Below are 17,910 nucleotides of genomic sequence, written 5' to 3' on the forward strand. Positions count from 1 at the left end.
TCTCATTTACAGCACAGTCTGGGTTTTCTCCCATTCACTTTGATTCCCTCAAGTAGAATTTCTGGGCCAATCAGCAAACAGAAGAAGTTGTCAATGATGATGCCGAATACCTGTACTGTTTTAGAATTGTAGTCTGCCTGTAGTTTGAACAATAGCAGCAGAGGAGGTGAACAAAGCCATTCAGTGTGTGTTGGTCACACTGCCAGATATTGTACTAACATTAACAGCTGCCTCATTCGGATCGAGCTTCTCTCTTTGAAGAGGAGGATGGCTGTTTACAGTGCAGGCAGATTCCGGTAAGCTGCATAACGTTGAACTGGCTAATTACATAACATTTAAAATGTCAACACAGTCCATGCATCCAGAAAACAGTTGTTTCTGGGTAGCCCAGAGCTCAGACCTTCTGGACAACGTGAAGTAGAACACGGTCTGGTTTTTACCAGACTAAGAGTTTATCAAATGTAGTGCAGATTGGCCCAGCCTAGTACTGTGAAATCCTGCATGATAACATTGAGAAAAAAATACCACACTTTTATTTTATTAAATGTATTAACACAACCAAAACATCAGAGCAACATAAAAGTGTTTTGAAATAAGGCACAATATATAGCAATTATTCCTATATATTGAGTTTTACAATCTCTTGTCCATAAAATGTATTTGTTGTTATTTTGAGGCATAAAGTAAAAATGCAGAAAAAAAATCACCCCCTATAGTTTTGATGTGCTTGTTTGAAAAGAATATTGTAACTTTTTGTTGTTTTACTCTTCATACAAGCAATCTTTTGTTTGCTAAAATAGTCAGGTGATTTGCTCAGGTACATCCTGCTGAACAGACAACAGTGTTACCTTTACTGAGAGGGTGGATATCATCACTGTCCATGCTTTAGGCTACTAGAAATACACGTGTTGATGTTTTTTCCTTCTTAGAAAGAGAAAGTGCAGTATCCTTCCTTTAGCCAGCTAATCAACAAGTGAGAGTCTCTTTCTTCACTCTGGCACTTTTTCTCGTTTTAATGAAAAAGACTTTTAACTATGTATAGCTCTGGAGGACAGAAAATCATGGTGCTTTGGAAACCACCAGTAACCATCTCAAGCCAAGTCTTGCCTTATTAAACATCTAAATTAGCCACTTAGTTTTGTGGTGACAGAAAGCTATAAAGCAAATGCTAACTTTAGTCTCTAAGAATTCAACAATTCAAAAATTACAGAGGTTCCCTTTGTCCTCTCGTAATCAAGCTTTGTTCTTCTGCCAGGCAAGAAGTGTTTAGTAATGGATTTTGTCAACACAGCAACTCAAGAACTACTTACTTTTATTCTTCATGTGAAAGCCAACAAGTCACACCTGGAGATCATAGTGATTGCTTTCGGCAAAGTTGCATAATAAAAGCAACTAGATGTTGCTTAGAAAGACAAATTTCACTTTGATGAGAAATATTGGGGTGTTGCCAGATCTTTACATGGTCACATTTTGTCAGACTTTCTTTGCTTGTAACGAGTTGAAGGAAGGATGCTGCTGTTCTCACACTTTATTTCTCTTCTTTTATTTTCAGATGGATTCAGGCCCCCTGGGAAGACCGTAGAAACAAACAGGACACCATACTTCACCACAGTGACAGGTTGGACTTTTAACCTTTAAAGGACAATGTACTAAATGCAGACTCTAACCTAATAAGTAGCTGTGTTGCGAAGTGTTAAAATTCTCCGTAAGTCAAAGAAAGGTAGGCCACAGCCCTCAGCGGTGGAACCTTAATGTGGAAAAATGCTGCCAGTCTGCAGTCAGGCCCTCGGGACATCTTGTCATCTTTAACAGTGTTTTTATTTTGAGGCGTGTACACAAGCATTACATCGTTTGGGTGACAGCAGTTTTTCCAACATGATCTAAACTTCATGCTTCTGTAAGTCGTGCTATAAAAAGTTCAGAACAGGTGTTGGCCTAGTTGGAAAGATGCAGTTTGCTAAGTAGGATCTTCTGTCATTTTGGTTGATGTGTGGGTTTTACCACAGGTCATGTTGTTCAGGTCTCAGACACTTAAAAACGTAGGTGTGAAAGTTATATTTAAGTTTGAAGTTAAATATAACACATAACAAATTAGAAAGTTTGAAGCTGCTTTTAGTTTAAAAGGTTGAGTTTTAATTGTCTCAGTGGACATGTACAATGTAGCTTTACAATTTAGAAGTTTCTTTTCTAGGTTTCCTTACTTCAGATTTATTATTGTGTTAAGTTGTCTGTGCACAAATAAATCCTGACAATGTTCCTGTGTACCTTACATAAAGCATAAGACCAACCCTAACCTTCACCACCAGAAAACACCCCCAAGAATAAGTGACCCCTTAATCAGGGGGAATATTGATCTGAGAATTACATTTAAGATAGTTTCACTGTCTTTTAATTTTAAACTTGGGTAAACATGCTAATTGATATTCTAAGTGACAAGCTAATTACCATGAGCATTAAAAGTTAACTGCATTGTTTTTCTTTGTATTTTATTCATTTAAGTAATGAAGAAACACTTTCAATCCCAAGATGTTTGTAGGTTTAATAGGATACAAAAAACGCAAATAAATTGTTATCACTTCAGCTCTCACCTTGTTTTAAACACAAAGCAGTCATATTGGATTTTGAGTCTAGGGTTGGAGAGAAATTTAGTTTTAAACTTATAACTTGGAAATTTCAAATTTTGTGAAAAATGAAACAGAAAATTGGTCTCTTCAAATAGACATCTAACACCAATAAAGAAAAAAGGTTCAAATCCTGTTGTACCACTGTTTCCAAATGTCTGTCAGTATGATATCACTTAGAAACTTTAGTGTTTCCTAAAATGGTCTTAGTTAGAAAAAGATTATGAACCATTTTCCTACAAAGCAGTTCCCCCATTTTTTAGCTTCTGAATGTTAGACATTGAACAATTCAGGACTTCCCACTGGTATGACATGGTGTGAACCTGTGATATCTTTTATCTCAAGAGACACCTAGTTCTACAACAGAATATGATACTAAGATGATAATCATCAAATTTTCCTGCCATGACAGCAGCTCCTCTTTTTCCCCATGCCAAATATTTCCTCCATGCTTCCTCCTCGGACTCAGGGATTCTAGAGGCAGTGCAGCAACTTGGAATGGAGTTGACTTCACTGTTTTTCACTTCACCTCAGATCAGTGGATCAAAAATTTGATCCAACGCTCCACCCATGAAGAAACAAGTCACCCGGTTGTCTCTTTGTGTCCCTGCTTTTTACTTTAGATTAGTTTTCTTTTCTGTGAAGCACGCCTGTGTGATCACACTGTGTAGGATTACAATACATGTCCCTGAATTGAAGCTGGCTCTCACTGTGCCAGGCTCCGCTGACTGTACACTAACCCAGGACCCACTCTGCGTGTGTGGGCGTGTGTGTGTGCGTGTGTGTGTCTGTGGAAAAACCCGGTGAGGTCATGGCGTGGCTGTAGAGTCTGGTTACATGTATGTTGTCCATGCAGGGCAACGGACACAGGGACCTTTTTTGCCTTTGTCTTGTTTTTAAAATATTTATTTCTCTTCTCTATGTTAACAAAAGCACACAGTCACATCTACCTGTGAGGTTTTAGACCATTATGGCTATAAGCAGTTGAATGTGGAAGCAGTGTGAGTCTAGACGTGTTCAACATGAGAAACCACCATTTTACTAATTGCTAAGGCTTAGAGAACTGTTCTAACCTGACAGACTGCATCCAAATACTTTCAGATTACCAGGAGAACATCCTGTTTGTACCACAATGTCTTAGTTCCTCTGAAGGTACGCTGGTCTTTACTTTTTCCGTGCCTGAAAAAGAACTAAAGGTCTATTTAGTTGATGCAGAGCTTTTCAGACGCCTTTGCTAAATCTTAAGTGCCAAACATGGTAGATTTTAAAATGCTGTTGTCCATTTCCTTTTTCTTTTTTTTTAGAAACATGCTGTCATATTTCATGAATATGAATATTATTGAAGAGTGCAATAAAATGTTTAGTTAATTTGTTTCAATAACTCAATTCAAGTTTTTGTTAGTTATGATGATTTTCTGTTTGCTGCTAACAAAAAACAACATTTAGGATTAGAATATTACATTGGAATAATACACTTAATATGATGAATAGAATATTACAGTAATAAAGAAATAATTTTTAATCAAGGAATATGGGCCTAATGAAAAGTATGTTTAATATCTGTTTGAAGGTTTTTATTTCCAAAATGTACTTTTAATTTACCAAACGAGCCTCATCTGAGTGCATATTTTAATTTATTGAGTCTGACTGAAGACACAAATGATGTGTGATGGATGTATTTCACATTAAGTGTTATATTAAGGAAATTTAGCCTGCATTGCCTTTAGCATCCCTTCAGTAAGACAGCAGATTTTCTGCAAATTGTTATTTTGTAGTTGTAGCTCTGTGTCTGTGAACTCAACAGCTACGATTGATTATTCAAATCTCCAGTTTCTGAACAACATAGTTTGAACAACTAATTAGACTTTTATGCCACATACGTAGTCTTGTAGATTTTGTACCATTGCAGACCTTTCAAATATATAAATATATTTTTAACATACTGTTGGAAAAAATCCCTAAAATCTTCAATATAAGCTCTCCACAGTAAAATACAAAGTAATCTTGAACTCTTTGTTTTAAATGTTTTTTTCCCTTTTTCTTTGTCCCTTTTCCTTTTTTTAAAATGTATTCCCTTTTTTCTTTCCTTTTGGTTCACAAAACCAGAGTATGAAAAGCTTCAGGGACAGATAACAACAGGGTCGATTGTAATAGCTGCAGTTGAGATCACGTATCTCCTGGTTGTGGTTTCCAAATACTTTGGTCAGCTGCTGGTTCTTGTTCCTGCTGCATTGTAGAGCCAAAGGAGGAAGAGTTATTTACAGGCCTCACACTGCAATCATGAAAAAGAAAGAGAAAGAATGATTAAAAATGTCAAAAAAGGTTATTTAAAGACATTGTACAAAGTAGGGTACTCTCAGTCTTTAAGTTGGTCAGTAATCATCCGTAACTACACAGTTTCAATATTTTCTAAATGTTTTTTTTTTAGGAAAGTCAATATGATTTCCAATTTGCTGATTACTGACAGTACACAGTTTTTTTTTTTTAGTTGAAGTCTGTGTTTCCAACATGGTCCACGGACCCTGTAACCTAGAGTTGTAGAAGTCAGATCCTGAATAAATATAACTCTGAATTTAGCAAGTTCTTGAAGGTGCAATGAAAGTTTTAGATTGCTGAATCACCTTCGACCAATGGAGTTTCAGTCCGATTCTCCAAACAAAGAGCACTCTGAACACTTTTCCCCCTCCAGTTTATACTCTGGTAACCCATAAAGACTTCACAAAACCCCATTTCAAATATACTAATCATCCCTTTAAGTAGAACATAAAAAGCTTGGTGAAAACAAAAGAAAGTTCTGTTAATCTTTTTTTCATTCTGTGTTCTTTTAAAATAAGTAACCTGACCACACTTTAACTTTAAATCAACAGGCTTGACGGCCTTTCAGTGAACAGCAAATATATCACTATGGTATATTCTGGGAGCTGGGGGTCAGTGGTTCGATTAGCACTTAATTGTACTTTCTCAAATTTACCCTGCGAAAAGTGTTTTTTGTGGCGTTTTTTTTTTGGAGGGTACCCCCCCCCGTACTTAATAGGATAACGTCATTAAGTCATGGTAGTTTCCACCCAAAAATTGATTGGCTTCATCATTCTGATTTAATGGCCACATCAGCTTCTGCAGAGGCATTAAAGTAATATTTAACCATGGGGACTCTTAAAGCTGAGCTGCAGTGCACAGTCAAGCTGCGCCACAGTTATGGTAGTAATGCTAGTAATAGTAGACGGCGTTGAAGAGGGGGGTGGCTATTTTTGCCCTGCTGAACAAATGGCTCAATTGTCCTGCTTCTAGGTGCATGAAATCACTTGATATGTCAGGGTTAATGTTATATAATACTCTCAGTGGGGCCCCACAAGACTGTGTATGTGTGTGTGTGTGCGGGGGTGGGCGTGCTTGCGTGTGTGTGTGTGTGTATGGAGTCATCTAATAGTTTTATTTCTCTTCGGTGTGTGTGCTGAACATATTAGCTGTATTGTGGTGTAAATGGGATAAGGAGACTAAGTGCATGCGGTGTGACCTGAGGTAACCCTGTCTGTAAGATTTTATTAGTGTGTCAAATCAATTTATGTGGCATTAAGCTTTGAGCTGACAGCTTCTTGCTGTGGTCAGCTGAGAATCTGTTCTGTTACTGGCCTCCACCCACCGTCTGGATCCCCCTCAACACGCCCCGCTGCCCCCTTCCCCTTTTGTCTTTCTCTGCCTTTTTCACAAGCACATGCATGTCGACGCTCTTGATCCATTTGAAATTCACTCAAGTCGATGGGATTATTTTTGCCAGGGATTTATTTTTGTGGCATTTGGTGTTTGTGAGGGTTGTGGGTGGTGGGGGGAATAACCTTTTAATTTCAACCTCAGTCCCACCCTTCTTCTTCTTTGGATAAAAAAAAATATATATTTTTTTTTAGCTTCAAGAAATTGTTCTTTAAATGACATTGGGGAATAAACCCAAAGTCTTGTAAACTGAGTACAGTAGCAACTGATGCCTATTATTCAGCCCCTGTTGTATGTTTTTACTCACTTTTGCATTCTAGGAATGCTTCTCATCTTGTTCACAGATGAGACAAAAATCCGTTACCTGACTCTGTAGAGACCAGTGCTGCTCACATACCAGTCTGGCCTTAGTCACAAGTTTTCCAAAGTAGAGCCCTCATTGTATCCTGATATTGTCTGGCCTAAAGCGCGGGACAGAATAATGATTCAGCTCACATTCACTCCAGATCAGCGAGGTGGCTGACACTGACCTCGGATCGGATGGCTTGCTGTGGGCTCGGATGTAACAGGATCTCCTTTCATCCGGCCAGACTCCTGAATTTACATGTGACTGCGAGTGTGTGCATGTGAGTGATGGATTGTCTCAACTCAGGCTTGCAGCTTCAGGCTCGGTTGGACAACTGCAACACAATTCATGTTTATTTACTGGTACTTCTTAGTGTGAGACATTATGTTAGTGCCAGTGATGGAGCATTATATGTTAAGTACTTTCATTCTGATTGTGCAGAAATGTATACATTAGAGAAATACCTGGCTCATTTTTAATGTCTGGCTTCTCTTTGCTGTGTGACTAACTACATGTTCATCTTTGAGAGCAACATTTAAACAGTAGCAACATGTTAAAAATAAGGTATTTTGTTCTGGGATCTTAAAATTTCTGCTTCTTTCATCAGCATGTCTTTTTTTGCTCTTTGCTTTGAGATTCGGTCCATCTCTGGACATTTTAAAGGCTCTGCCAGTGTCCTATTAATCTGCTATTACGGCTCATGTTTTATAGTGTTCCAAATACATGACTAATTTAAACTAAAAATGTATAAAAATGTCTAATTAAATAACCTAATATTTGCTCTACATGATATCAACAGAGGTGTGTTTTCTTCCTCTTCCTGACAACCAGCATCATAAGAACATTCTGTACTTCCTCTTCTTCTTCAACCTTAAACAACATAGAAGCTGAACTGCAAGATAAACTACTTGCTACCAGCATCAAAGTACCTTCATTGTGTTAATAATAATTGTTTGCAGTAATTCAGTCATTTTGTGATCCTCCTTTGAGACACATTTTACGACTTTGCTCCACATTACATCTTAAGGACTCTTGTGGGAGTATGACACAATAAGAAACATGGAATAGATAATCACTGCACGTCAAATTATACACTTTTATAACGGGTTTAATGGTGTAATCTTTATGTCATATTTTTCTCTATGAATATTGTGTCTCTTAGGGTTCATTTAGTTGCTTTAGCTTAAACTCAAGACGTTTTGAGTGTATCAAGTGTTGGTTTGTTTTTAAGCCCTTGAACTAATTTTATACAAATATCTTACCCCAGTAGTGCAATTGCCCAGTACTTTAAAACAAATACTGAATTTGCAAGCATATAATGTGGATTCAGCAAAACAGAAGACTTTTTTTTGTCTTTCCCTTTTCCTTTGGCCGCGCCATGCATGTGTCTGTGTCTGTAGTCATCCCTGACCAGAGTACAAATTATGTGCAGGAATGCTAATCTCTTCTTCCTTTGTTGTCCTGGCAGACTGTCGAGTGTGACGGTGCATATTCAAGAAACTTTTATTTTCCTGGAAGACGTTAACCTTTACCAAGAAAAGGATATAGATTAAGGAAAATAACCAAAAATTAGCTAAAATGGAAAAGAAGGTAAAAAGACTTAGCCACATAGAGTTACAGCTTCTTTATTCGTTTTAGTCATAAAGAGTTTTAAAAAACACAAAACTCACAAGAGCGCAAGTAAGACACGTAGGTTAATGTCAAAGTTTGTCAACGAAATCCCACTTCCCTCGTCCGTGCGCTCCAACTCACAATTGTTTTGTAATCGTACCAGGAACCAAACCCGTTCCGGTGTGGCAGGTGGCCAACTCAACATGTTGCACTCACACCAAAATATCTCAGAGTGAAAAGGTCATGCCTTCAATATTGTGTCCTAAAATCTTTCTTCTCATTTGGAAAGCAGAGACTTCCATCTCACATTGTTTTTCTGTGCAGACAGAAACTTTTACTGTACCATGACTCAATACAACAACCGACACTTTAAAAATGAAAAGGAGTTGGAGAGAGGGCGCTTTATGTCACTTTGTGGAGAGAAACCAAACTGTATTCTGCCTCTAGTGCTTATAGAGGCTTCAGGAGGATTAGCACAAGTTTTCTCTCATTCTTATCAGCAGCAAAACTTAAGTAGATTGTTGTTTCTTTAAGCTACCAGCCTTTCATCCACACTCTGTTCCGCTGTTGTCTTCATGACTCACTGTTTTGATAACCTGCTAGATCATTTGGTTCATGTCAAATAAATTTTCCTTTTTGTGTGTCGCAGAGTGCTTGTGAGAACAGCTTTGAGCAACAGATGTGCAGTTGAATTGGCATCTGTTTGTCTGGCCCGCCTTTGTGCAGCTAAAAGGTATCCACGTTTGTGTGACTTGGAATGATAAGGTGGACTGAGATGTTTGTGAACAGATAAAAGGGAGGGAGTGGGGTTCCCGTTGAATGAGCTGATGTTGAGTGGTTTTGTCTGTTTTGGGAAATGTGGAGAATGCGTTTGATGTTGGAGCGAACATAAGTGAGAGAATGTTAGAGAAATGGACAATCACTTGATGCAGGATTTAGATTATTTTGACTTTTTAAAAATGTTTTACATTAGCACATGGTAATCCAGCATAGATGGTGGGATCAGTGATAGCGGCATGTATCTCCTTTGTTGTGGTGTAAGCACATAATTATTCGCACCAATGTGGAACTATAAATATTATGGATGTAATAATACATCCAGCTCATAAACTGGGTAAAGATTATGGCATTATTTTTCAGAAACACTTTTCTTTTTTGCAAATAGCAGCTTCACAAAACACAGACTGCGTTTTCAAAAAAATCAATAATTGGTACAGAAAAATAATTTTGCTTCTCTATACATTTCTTTTCCTTTTAAATTGGTCTAATTCAACCAGGATCCTAATGCTTTTTAGCATGATAAAGATTTTTTGAAATCTCAAAGTGCAGTGTAAAATTATCCAGTTCAGATGTGAACACTCTGATTAATATTGATTTGTAACTGGAGACAATCAAATGCAGTCCAGACTCACTGTTAGAAAGCCCCTGATGCTTGCTAGCAGTTAGCCAGTGGCGATTTTTATGCACTGTGTAAAAAACAATTGAATCATGTCCTCCCAAGTGTTAGTAACTATGTTTCTATCTAACTGTCATGTAAATTTTGAGTGAAGTTTTAGAATGTCGCAAAAAAGAAAATGTGAAGTAGGTGTGTTTTCATCAACCAGATACACAAAGTGGATTTTGTCAGAGGTCGATCCTACGTATGTCTGTAGTAAACAGTTACTACAGAGTTAATGTGCTGCAAGTGCATTAACTCTTTTTCGGAAAAGCTAAAAATCACTTTTTTTGTGAGATTGATGAAGTTTTTTTTAATTTTGCCAAACGTTGATGGAAATGTGACTCTTGTTTCCTTTTTACTCTACTACTAATAGCAAGAGTTTTGCTTTTAAGTAAGACATTTTTTAACCGTTTTGATTTAGTCCACAGACATTGTTTTTCAAGATCATGTATTTCCTCTTCAACGCTGATCAAAATTAGGCAGCCAGTTTCTATCTTGTCCAGACTTGACTCCTGCAATTTACAACTGTTAGAGGCCAGGCACACCAACCCTCCCAGCCCCCTCATGGCCTGCCTCTCTGAGTTCTGGAGTAGATTTCAGGACTTTATTGCTTGTTTTTAAACCGTTAGACCCCTGGTTGTTTACCTGACCTCTTAACCTTTCATGTACCAACTCACTGCCTGGGATCGCTTGGTGCGTCACTGATTTATAGCCTGTCACCAAATGTGATTGGGTTGTTGTTATTTGGCTTCACATGCTAAGGAATTCTCCTTTGAATAATCTCAGACAGTCAGATAAAGTGGCCATTTTTAAATTCAAATAGTTCCATGGGACTTTTTAACTATCAAATAGCTGCTATATTATTTATCAGTTATTTCAAGTCATCATTTATTACTCATGCAAAATCTTTGTCATACAAAATCACTCTATATATGAAAGTTGTTTTATATACATTGCAGTTTAAAGCCTTGAAAACAGCAATAGTTGGACTAATTACTGTATCTGCAGGATTTCTCCTAGAAAACCTCCTAAACTCAATGGTAGAGGCGCTAGGGCAGTCCATCAGCAGCCCACCATGTTTTTGTGTTAAAAAATGTTAAGATACAAATTTTCTGAGGTGCATCATAATTTGGAAATAATAGCATGTAAGGCCAACATCAGGTGCAAGGACACATCACCTTGTGCCCAGTTCAATGCATCAACTGTAAACCTAACTTAATCCTTCTTCACTGTCACACATGTATTTAAAATAAACAAACCACTCTTAGCCTGAAGGGGGGCAAGTAAAGCCTGGTGGGCTGCCAGGGTGATGATACACCGGAGGAAACGTTGATTTACCAGGTTTAACCAAATACTTCTATAGTAGGTTAGCCATAACGATTAAAAAAAGAAACAAAAACAAAAAGGAAAGAAAACAATAGAAAATGTAATACAATATTGCACAAAGCTGTAATATGACATGACATGAGTTTATAATATGAAACAACGTATTATATCTAAAGTTAGCCTGTCAGCATCTTAACATCTAACTTCATTTTGAACAGAGAGCTATATTTGTTATTTTCTTTGAAGTAATTGATTAGATTAAAAATGTCAGAAGTAAAAGTAGCTTCAACAGTTTGATAGCATGAAAAACGTACACATAAAACGTACTTAGGCCAACAAAAAGAAAGTTAGTAAATTAATATATATTGATTGTAAAAACCACACAAAATATTTGTGAATATAACTTTATTTTTTCAGGTCTTGACAACACCGCAACATTTTCTTTCACTTTGGGATTAATATATGGATCATCTGAGACGAACACTGGTGGATGTGCTGGGTGGTTTTGCTTCTTTCTTGTGTCTATGGCCTGTGTTTCTACCAGCTATCGATCTCTTTACAGGATCCAGAACAGCTCCTGTGGTTTGGGTTAACCTCTCTCAGGAGTTGAGAGATTGTTTTTGCTTTGGTCCATCATCTTTTCTGACATGTTTCTGGTCTGCAGTGATTCCAGTGAAAGAAGAACTGAGTATCTAACAGTATTGCTCAGTTCCTGAGTTTTCCTCATTCCTAGAATAATTATCAGTTATTATTAACTGATTATTATAATTATTGACTGATAATAATCAGTCAATAGTAATTGACTGATAATTATTATTTATTATTATTATTTCAGCTTTATTTGACTGATTCTTTGACATCAGCCAAATAAAGCATCTTTGCTTTGTCGTTGTGGTTATCTCTGTTGATTCCAACCAGTTCTTACATTCTAAACAATCTTGGTGAATTAAATCATTTCCCTCTTTGTTTGACAATTTTCAGAATCAAAGCATCAAATTAACATGCTTTGATGGAATTTCAATCTAGAGTTCAGAGTTTATTGCTCCATAGGTCTTGATTAGAAGACCTATGGACCTATGCTGAGTGAGACTCTTTAGACGTGTGGGTTTTGGGAACTGCAGCCATTTGTCCAACCGGACTGCACACCTGGGGTTCTCTCTGTGGATGACGGAGCAATGCCTGCAATGATTGTTGTTTCAGGGCTTACAGCTCTAGCTGAATTGCAACACTGAGTGGCGTATGACAGAATGACAGACATCCATTTGTTTATGCAGTGTGTGAGCAAGGCCTGCGTGAGTTATGTAAATACATCTATTATTGGCATGTTGGTGGAATGTTAAAGTGCCTAGGATGCAACCAAACAGGATGTTGTAACTTATGATGACTGCTCGTTTACGAGGAAGAGTGGGTTAATATCCAAACCTTTACATTTAAAATAAGCTTGTGGTTCCCTACTCCATACCAAATCCTTGACTATATTAAAACTTTTTACGAAAATGGACAGTCATGAATGCCATTTATTATTTAATACTTTCTTTTGTTTTCTATGAGTGTAACAATGCCTCCATTTCACAAGCTAATAAGATGCACAATATAGTGAAAAATAAAGAGTTTTTAATCACTGTTTTTAGAGAAACTGAATATATATATATATTTTTTTTTTTCATTTTCAGAAATACAATAAAGATTTCATAGAGAATTCCTGACACATTTGACAAGTTCATATTTTCAAATGTTGTTGTTTTGGTGCTTTTTTTCTATCATAGTGCCAAAATGGCTGTTCTCTTTGTGTTTAAGACCCTAAAGAAAGATTTGAGCATCCTCTGCTTTAAATAATCATTTTTAGGACTGTTCAAACCAGTTTAAGTAGGACTTGAAATTGAAATATTTAATTGGTGCTAATGTAATAAAAAATCTCATGGGTAGCACTGAAGTAGATGCTATTCTTAGGGGTTTTAGCAGTTAACGGTTAGCTTGTCATCATATTCATACAGTGTTATTAAACTGCCTTAATTTGTTTTTTTATGCTTTCACCCTTTTTTTACCCAAAGTGCTACCAGATAAAGAATTTCAAAATGACGGAGGTTTCAGACAGATGGATGATCAGTTTTTCTAAGAGTCTCGATGAGAGTCTCAAAACACTCACTTTCATATTCGGAGCTGATAACTTGACCTTATTTTATTAGAGAAAATCATATGCTTTCTGGATACCACTAGATACCACTTTGCAAAACTGTCACTTTGGTCAAAAATATTATGTAATTTTGATCTTCTTGTAACATCTGTATGATATGATCCTAATCTATTCCTCTCCCTCCTCAGATACGAGAGGAAGATCATCTCCTGGATTCAGCTGTTGTACTGACTAAGGAACTGAAACAAGGTAAAAAAAACCCTATACATTTAAGGAAGTATTTTTACTCTGATTTAGTTTCTCCTTCCTTTCTTCTTGTCTTGAGATTTACTCACACTCTTTCAATTCACACCTTTTGTGAGTTGGTCACAAAAAGTGAAAAAAGAAGACATCTTTCCAACAGATCAGATTATGGTGTGCTGCAACTTTGATTTTGGGGGATTTTATTTTATTTGTATTTATTTATTTTTTCAGATAAACCAATCATTAGATTTGTCTGTCAGGTTTATAAACTTGACAGACTGTATCTAACAATTCTACATCTGCCTTAAGTCCTGTTACTTTGATTGGATCTTCAGGTGTTTTTGCATGTCTATGAAATTTCCACGATTATTGAATTTATTTACAACGGCTTGAGTTGGTGTTGTAACATTTTGCAGTTGTTTGAGCTAAAACAACTGCAAAATGTTGTTTTAACATTTTGCAGTTGTGCGGTGTGAAAACTGGGTGGTCCAAATGTTATTTTTTTCCACCAGTACTATTCCAGTGTAACACCAGCTGATGGTGTTAAGAGCAGAAAGTGATCATTAAAAGAGCTGCTGGCAATAAATTAAGCTTAAAATAATGTTCATGAATGCTGTCCTACTAAATGTTCCGAATTACATTTACTATGTAACTGGTGATAATAAAACCAACAGTTCAAGATCTGGCTGTTATTAAGTGTAAAGTTGAATGTTTAGAGGAAGTCGGAAGTTTTAAACTTGCAGCATTTTTGGCTGTTCATCTCTAAAAGCTGCACCTTGCAAAACTGGTTCTTTGTTCTGGTCCAGCAAATACTTGAAATATGTAGAGATAGCACCGGTTTTTAGGTACCAGAGTCAGCGTTCCTGCAGTGGAAAAACAATAGACTTATGCTCAGCGAGTGGCTTAGCACTGCAATAGATTTGGTTTTAGTCAGGGTTTCAGATGCAGTGGAGACTGTTGTGTACTTATAAACGCTGTATGTTGAGAAACATTAATAGAAACATTAATGGTGAGGTCATCACTCATAAACATTGCTATGATGATTTTGACATTTTCTGCAGAACAGTGTTCATTTGTATTCTATGCACTGTTGTAGAGTTTTTTTATGATGACTTTTACTTGTATGTTTTCAAATCTTTTTATAACCAAACTAAACCCAGTAAAAACTTTTGGCAAATATTCCTTTCATGTAAGATATAAAACATTAACAGACCTCCTTACTGGAAGTGTGTTTTACTGAAAGAGGGAATTTCCAAGGAATGTTTTTATTTTTCTTACTTTCATTAGGTAGGTGAGATGGTTGCCAGGATCAAAGTACACCAAGGTTTGAAAAAGTTTCAAAACCACCAAAATTTTCCAGAACACCTATGATGCGGACAGACTAGTGCAGTCCCTGTTTTCACCGGTTGCTGTCACTCCAGATTAACTGGCTGAGGAATGGCTGTACAGTTTTCCTTGCTAACAGAAAAACCATATTTCATTGTCGTGAAAAACAGAGTCACGGTGGGAAACAAATGAATTCCACATTTTACTCTTGGCTGTGTGATGCATTCTTAAAACTAAAATAAGCCATGGTCAACCGACTAAACAGTGAGAATCAGTTTGTTAGATGTCCAGTATAACAAGAACATTGTTGTAAACATGTAAAATAAACATGAAAACTCCTGCTAAGTTTAGCAGATGTTAATTAATTTTTTTTATCATGATAAGAATTTTGATTTATTGTTGTCACAATAAATTCCAGTTAATGTTTGAAACCCAGGAAGTGTTCTTATTTTTGTCGTTGTTTTTTCAATGAACGTATCAATAAATGTCGATACATTTTCAAATATATGAGCAGTTTAGTCATGCAAATTACACTTCTGTATATTACTGGTGTCCAAAAGAAGCGTATTACAAATGGGAATGTTTTTCCATGTTTGTGTGTCTGTGATTGCTGTCATGCAGTCAGAATCATACAGTTCCCTCAGAAAGAAGCAATAAATACTTATTGTCACATTTATTGCGATCATAATTCTACCGCAAAATATCATGATAAACCTCGAAGCCCCATTCATTCACCCTGCTTACCATTTATGAAATTCTTGCTAAAGTTTTGAATCCACATCTGATTTTGAGCAGTGAGAGAAATTTCCATTTTGTCCTAGACTGGAACATAAAATCAGAGCCTCCTTCAAAAGCAGTCTGGTATGGGACGGAGACGGAGCCAGATACCGTCCAGAGACACGTGGATGATTTAGGTTCCTCTGGTGTCCTCACTTAACACTGTGTTTTGTTCTCAGTCAAGAGCCCGGTCCTCAACTATCTGTCCTCGTAACACACACACACCCCTACACACCCCAACACACAGGCACAGAGACACACGAGCCATGAAGTAGTTGTGAAAGCTGTTGACAGCAGTACACACCACCATTTACCACTTGAGTTTGTACCAGCAAAGTAGGGCCGTATATATAGAAATAGTTTGGCGACAGTTGAAGGCAGGCAGATACACACAAATGCCAACACGCACACACGCATACACCCCGTCGGACCAGCTGCTATGAGAAGACGAAAGGGATTTGAATGGGAGTGACAGCTGCAGATTCCTCAGGATGAAGGAGGAAGAGAGAGAGATGAGAAAGCAGCGGAAAGTACGAAAAGCAGATAACTCACAGATCTGTGTGGAGTGATTGTGTCAGAGAAGGGTGAGCGACTTCTGGAGAGGTTGGGGAAAAGAAACGGATCCGGCTAAAGAACTCTGAGGCTGGAAGATGAAGTTAGTTGTTAAGCATAAAACAGGACTTTAATAATACAGTAAAAGCTGTTCTGACATCAAAGTTCCTTTAATTTAAAGAGTTTTATTTTGCCTCAACAGATTTATATGCATTCCTTACAAAAATATCCATACCTGTTGGACTTTTCTCAATTTGTCATGAGTTTGTTGGGGTTTTATGTGACAGACTAAAAAAAGCTTTGATGCAGTCCATCCAACCACCTGTATCCAGACTATGTAGAAGTATTTCTTCTGCAGCTAAAGCACCAAGCCTCTAACACTTGGATGTTTTAATGTAAACTGTTTCAGCTCTGCCTGCGTATTTAGGGCCATTGTTCTGCTGAAACTTAAACCTCAACCTCGATCTCGAGTATTAAAGCTTGTAATGGTATTTGTTTTTTACATTATTACTCCATATTTAGCTAAATCCATTCTGTCCTGTCAACAGGTTCTCCCTCTGCAGCTTCAGAGTTACAGTTCCTGGATGACTTTGCACTTACGCCACACTCTTTCAAAGTTTCAGATAATTGTGTTATTGTTTTATAAGTAGGACTGTCAACATTAATGCGTTACCACATGTGATTAATCTAAAAAGCTTAACACGTTAATGTTAAATAACGCATATGACCTATTTTGACCTAAAAGCTGTGGAGGGTTACCTACTTTGCAGCAGCGTGCTACACGGTCTTGTACTGCAGTCAGTCACAAACAAGAGCAGAAAGATGAGCGAAGAGAGTCAGACTAATGACAGCACTATTTATTTTCTTTAAACTTCTCCACAACTTTAACTCTGACTCTCTTTTCCGTTCCTTTGTCTTTATTATTCTGTTTGTTCATGACAGAGCTGATGGTTATCATTTAGGGGTATCAGAGTAAAGGGGAGCTGAACTAAACAGCATGACTGTTTTTTTAAAATAAATGTCATTATTTTCAATTTTTTTCAACTTCACATTTGTTTTACTTTTGGCTGTTGATCTGCCATGTAAAAATCACCAAATTTATTCAAGTCTGTGGTTTTTGGTGAAAGAAAAATGTGAAGGAGTTCAAGCTGTATGAATAATTTTGCAAGACACAGTGAGGATTGGCAAATCTTGAGGAATCTGGCCTGGTGTTTACTGGTAGTATGAGCAGCAGTCCTGATGACAAAGGGAGTGCAGGCCGACAGAGTAAACGAACATGTGATCCTAACTGTCAGTATTAGACTATTCATAGAAATCCTGTGTTGCACAAGGCCGATTTAGCAATAGGGTGGATTTCTTTTTTCTTTTTTTTTAAGTGTATACACTCAAAACCTTATAGTCAATTTTAAAAAATCACCTTTCCCATCATTCACTGACCTTTAGCTCCGAGAATAAAACCCATTGAGTTGACAAATCGACAGGTCTGATCCATAAATGTCCGAGGAATCTTACCGGAGAACGTGATTCACCTGAGAGTGTGCATTTTTTCCATCGTGTAATAAGAAGGTCTTACATAAATAAATAAGCAAAATCTAATAGGCTTTGCTACTGAGAAAAAAAACCCCATCAACAATAAAAAAAATGTACAATTAATTCCTGCAGCCAGTGTGAGTCACGACGGATTTCTGCAGAAATAACAAACCACAACACTTCCCTAAAACTGCAGTAAGCAAAATCAGTAACAATCTGCAACGATGCCACCAAGAAATTTTTTCAACCATTTTTTTTTACCTTTGATCCCCAAGTGCTTTAAAAAAAATAAAAAATT

General features: G+C 37.0%; 1 protein-coding gene across 3 annotated transcripts in view; it reads left to right on the forward strand.

Moving 5' to 3' along the window:
- hdac7 (histone deacetylase 7) overlaps nucleotides 1-17,910 on the forward strand; it is a 76,491-nt gene that overhangs the window by 20,917 nt on the left and 37,664 nt on the right. For all 3 annotated transcript variants that reach the window (XM_023331667.1, XM_023331669.1, XM_023331668.1), the window contains exons 2-3: nucleotides 1,553-1,618; nucleotides 13,373-13,433. The gene's annotated coding sequence lies outside the window, so the exon portion shown is untranslated. The remainder of the gene's footprint in view (nucleotides 1-1,552; nucleotides 1,619-13,372; nucleotides 13,434-17,910) is intronic.

This window comes from Xiphophorus maculatus, chromosome 1 (genome assembly GCF_002775205.1).
Source record: "Xiphophorus maculatus strain JP 163 A chromosome 1, X_maculatus-5.0-male, whole genome shotgun sequence".
Classification (NCBI taxonomy): Eukaryota; Metazoa; Chordata; class Actinopteri; order Cyprinodontiformes; family Poeciliidae; genus Xiphophorus; species Xiphophorus maculatus.